This window comes from Arachis ipaensis, chromosome B04, assembly GCF_000816755.2.
Source record: "Arachis ipaensis cultivar K30076 chromosome B04, Araip1.1, whole genome shotgun sequence".
NCBI lineage: Eukaryota > Viridiplantae > Streptophyta > Magnoliopsida > Fabales > Fabaceae > Arachis > Arachis ipaensis.
The window spans coordinates 41,854,665-41,860,268 of record NC_029788.2 but is presented as its reverse complement, the minus strand read 5'-3'; positions in this window follow the sequence as shown (position 1 = coordinate 41,860,268).

Below are 5,604 nucleotides of genomic sequence, written 5' to 3'. Positions count from 1 at the left end.
TTTTTTTTATTTTTTTATAAGTACGTAAATAGTTTTTTAAAAAACTATAATTTAGTTTTAAAAATTGCACCAGACATTAATATTCTTATTTTTCATAAGTTAAAAATTCAAAAAAATAGCGTTCGAAACTTCTCAAACGGCTCTTTATTCAAAAATATTATTTGTACACCAAAATCAGATACTAAAATCAGCAATCAATGTATTTGTATATAAATACATGTATAGTTTAGTTTATTTTTAAAATGTATTTATATTTTATATTGGTGACTGATTTTAAGATACACGTAGCATGATTGATATTTATTATATTGGTTCTGCTAACCAACTAGGATACTAGACAATTTGTGCTATCTTCTTAAATTTCAAAAAACTTTTATATATCAAAAAAGCGTGCCATCGCGTCCTCCTTTCCTCGAAAAAAAACATCTAATAACCCATATAAAAAAACTCATCCATTTACATAGAAAGAAATATCTAAAATCCAGTAAAAGAAACATTCGAAATAATAGTTAAAAGAAAAAATCACAGAAAAATGAACGCTCCTCCAAAAAGAAACATTCCAAAATTTAGAAAAGAAACATCCAATAACCCACAAAAAAGATCTTTGGAAACAAAGATCCAAAACCCTTTAAAAGAAATCCATTTAATTGAAAAAAAAAACATCCGAAAAAAATAGTTGAAAATTCGAAAAAATAGGCACCCACTGTGAGAGGCCGCTGCATTCATGAAGGGGAGGGTACTGTGGTGGTCGGCGGCATTGTGAATCGCGAGGGGGAAACAGAAAGAAAAAGAGATAAAATCCTTGAATGGCGTTGCATGGACATGGTTACCGTTTTAGTGGGTGTGATCCGAAGAGGAGGAGGAGAACGACTGGATGCAGGGTTGCTGGCAAGGAGGTGCGTGGTCAACAACGTTGGATGGACGGCGCAAGTAGCGTCTCCTCGTTGTTTCTTCCTTCGCGAGTACTCCTGTGTGAACGGCAGTGGAAGCAGTAGTTGTGGCTGAGCCCTTCACGGACGAGGGGTGAGCGGACTCCGAACGGTGCAGCGATAGCACGGTGGTGTCTTTCTTCCTTCACGAGCTCCCCTATGTGAACGACAGACGAGGCGGAGCAATTGCGATAGAGGACGTGCGAAGAGAGACGGCAAGAGGCAGCGAGGGGGAGAAGTGACTGCACACGAGCGAGGGTGGATAAGGATGGCACACTGGAGACACGATGATAGCGCGATGGACATGAAGAGCACAGACGTTGAAGGCACGATGAACGGGAGGAGAAACAGGAGAGAAAAAACGGAAGACGCATATAGTGAGTGATTTGTGATTTAGGGTTGATATGGAAATGGCGAAAAACTAAATTTTTCGAATTTCAAAATTAAGTTAGAAAGGGGAGTTAGATGAGTTGGCTTATACTATAGTTGAACCTCTATATTTTCTCTTATTCTGTTTAATTTTTATATGCTTTTATATGTATTTTAAAGATATGTTTTAAAAAAATTACAAATAATATTTTATTAAAATTATTTATTTATTGGAATAATGTTAATACATTAAATATAGGTTTAATTACTCTGTTAGTCCCTATAGTTTCGCAAAATTTTCAATTAGGTCCCTATACTTTTTTTCCTTTTAATTGGGTCCCTATACGTTAATTTTTTTTTTCAATTTAGTCCCTATTACATTAAACGTCAAAAAATGTTAGTGAATTGTGAAATTACTTTTATACCCTTAGGGACCTAATTGAAAAGAAAAAAAATATAAGGACTTAATTGAAAATTCGGTGAAACTATAATTATTCAATGAAAGATATTCCTATAATCCCTATTCAATGATTCTAAGACATGAAAAATATTCCTATCATCCCTTTTATTTTGTCACTATCATTCTTTTGCTTTTTTATATACAAATTGTACCAAAAATACCTTCTCTTTTTTTTTTTTTTTTTGACTTTCAAAATACCTTATCTTAAGAACCTAAAAAAAAGAATGGATAAAATGAAATAGAAATAGTAGTAATAAGCATATATAAAATTAAATTTTCATCCTTCAAGTATTCATTATGATAATGTAACATTTTACATTTGTGTGAATTTATAGAATATAATTTGTGTCTTTATCATGTACACAATAAAAAATTACAAGGCTATGTAATTTGTGTTATTGAAATTTAAAATCTGAAAATCAGTTCTTGTGTTGCAATCTCCCACTCTCTGGACTAGCATAGAGATCAACATACCTATGTACATTTTCATAAGTTGAATGAGAAGCATCTTCACTATCGACAAAGAACAACCCTAAAATTAACATTAAATACAACCAAATCCATATTACTGCATGTAAAAATATACCAGAAGAACTAAATTAAGAAATAATTGCAGAGTGGACATAGCATATCAATGATATGTTTTCTAGTTGATTAAGAAAACATTTTAATGTAGTTACTATCCAAGTAATGACATCAAAATAAATTTTACATTAATACTTAAGAGCATACTTACATCTAGTTTGAATTGGAGGAATGCATCCACCAATTGATATTGTATACAAATAAGTAATAATCGATGTAAAATAAAATACTACAATTTTGTGTGCACCTTATAGCAAAAGGGGAAAAAAAATCATCACTATGAAAATCCATGCTATGCCTAATAAATGCAAAATTGGGTGACTTCAATTCAATAGGTAACTACTCATGCCTGTCTAAGAACTTCTCTATAACGACTGAGAATGCCGCAAAGCCAGCACAACCAGCACATGCTGCTTTTGGACCACCTACAATCACAAACCAACACTAAAGCATTCTGAAACAAAGGCAGAGAATAGATTTTTGAACTAAACAAAAAATATTTAAATCTTAATTGAAAATAGTGTATTCATGCCACATTTAGGATCAGAGTAATTATAGTTCTTCAGATCATTCTGGAAATTTTCAACCCATTTTTATCCTCCAACCAAACATACTCTTCTAGTATTAAATTTTTAAGGTAATTTGCACGTTCACAACTACAGATTATGTCACAGGTAGAGCAAAGCTTGAAATCAATACCTTTCTAAGTTTATCAATCTCCCAAACAGAAGCATAAGACTAGAAATAGGACTTCAAATCAATGGCTAGCCACAATTTTGTTCAATGGTTATCTAAAGGTTTAGGACCTTACCACCTAAGAATGCAAAATCCTTAGGCTTCAGTTACCACTTCTCGTGTATAAATACATTCTTCCAAGTACCAAAAACATCAAGAAATTAAATTTACAAAGCAGAAATTAATCCAACTATTAGCCCTTCTAAGCAGCTATGTTACATGCAATTAGAGCTACAAAGCTTTGATTCATAATCAGGTAAAAGAGAGAAGAAAACTTACCCCATTCATGGTATTCTGCTTACTATCGGTCAAACCCAAGAACTCCAATTTCCTTGGTTCAAATACTCTTTGAAACATACGAGTGCAATATAATACATCCTTAATTTTGAAGAATCCATAGATCATAGCCACCAACAAAATTTAGAATATAATTTGAGAAACAAACAAAAGTTACAAACAATTAAAAAAAACTAAAACTGGACTACAAATTCACACAACTTAAGAATTCACAGCTTGAGAGACAGAAACTAAAAACAACTAAAAAAACTGAAAAAAAAATAACACAATATGAATAGAACACCCCTAAAACATTCAGCTTCTCCTTATTCCCAATCTCAGTCAATCAATTCTTCCTCAAAAACAAAGAGATTAAAATGGGACACCAAGATGAAGAAAAAAGGTTGAAATATCATCATATCAAGAATATCATTAACTATGTTGATCAATTAACTGGCTACACAAAAGATAATAAAATATAACAAACACCACAAGTGAAGAGCAATCACAGCTAATTCTTAAATACTTGATATTAGTCCTTTGAAGATCTCACCTGTTCTCTGACCCATCAGCCAAATAAGCTCCATAGCTCCCCACTGAACCTGAGATTAGAATAGGGCATTTCTTGAAGATTCTACCATCAGCATCGACACCCGAAGAGCAGAGCAGCAAGGTGAGGTGTGGTCAGGCAAAGCGTGGTGTGGCGACGCGATGTGCAGCGCGGCGATCCATGTTGAGGGAACACGACAGAAGCGACACACCACTAACGCGAAGCAGAGCATAGCAGATGCTAGGGTTCTTCATTTTTGGCACAAAATGCAAAGGGTTAGTTTTGGTATTTTAAAAAGATGGGGTGGATTTAATTAGTAATTCTAATCTAATTAGGAGAATATTATATTTTTGAATAGAATATTCCATTATCTCAAATGATTTTGTCATGGTAAGGACTAAATTAAAAAAAATTAATGTATAGGGATCCAATTAAAAGGTAAAAAAGTATAGGGACCTAATTGAAAATTTTGCCAAACTATAGGACCATCATAGTAATTAAACTTTAAATATATTAAAAACTTAAAAAATATATTATTGTATCTTTAAAATATGTCTTCAAAGCATAAGTTAGTTATATACAAAATGAAAAACACAAAACCCGTCAATTTATTCGTGAAGACTCGTATGTAGTCGTCTTCACGTGAAGTTGATAGTTAAGAACTATTAGATGATTTGACAGGTTTGAATAAATTGTCATCTAATAATTTTTAACTATTAATTTTATATGAAGATAACTACATGTGAATTTCCAACTAATTTATTTGTTATTTCTAATAATGTGTTGTTTTGTTTTGTATTGTATGTTATTTCAAATTATTTTTATATTAAAATAATATTTATGTTACATAAAAAAATGTGATAGTATTAAATAATATTTTTTTCTCTAATTATTTTTCTATATCTTAATCCTTCCTCATTTTTTATTTTGTTAGTTAGTTTATAATTAAAAAAGGTAATGTAACGACCCAACTCCTAACACGATGATCATTGCTAGTTTCTAGGCGCTAGTATTTAGCATACCTTAGGGACTCTAGACAAGTTATACTAAGCATATCATTATGAGTCTGTATCGTTTATCGAGATCATGAGTTAGCCAGTATATGAGGTATAAACTCAAAACATGTAGTATACAAGTATAAACAGAAAAGCATGTAAAGGTCATATCATTGTCCGAAGGCTTAGTTTAGTACATCATGAAACTTTAAAGACTACCTATCCATATACCACGGACTTATTTATAGGTACAAAATTTGTAGCTTATTATCAGGCTCCGCCTCACACAAGAGCGGCCCTTGGCTGGAACTTGTCTAGCTTATATATATAAAAGATACGAGTCCTCTAAAAAGTCTATACAAAATTAGGGCAAAAAATACTACTACTAGCCATAAGTCATTCATAGCTAACGGAATAAGGAACATTATGCTGAGGTAGAAGGAGTCACTCTGACACGCCGGTAATGTTGCTGCTGCTTGCCTCCCCGACGGCTCCTGCCTCTCCTAACTCGAGTGAACTAGAATATAGATCTGTCATCATCTGATCGATCCACATCTGAGAGTCCTCCTCTGATGAGGATGAAGATGATCTAAAGCCCTTGAGAACTGCCAATCCATCAGCCTCTTCCGAGGGACTATCAAATGGCTCGGCTGTAGAAGATGGTGGTAGAGTGACGAGTATTGGTACATCTGGGATCATTGGCTC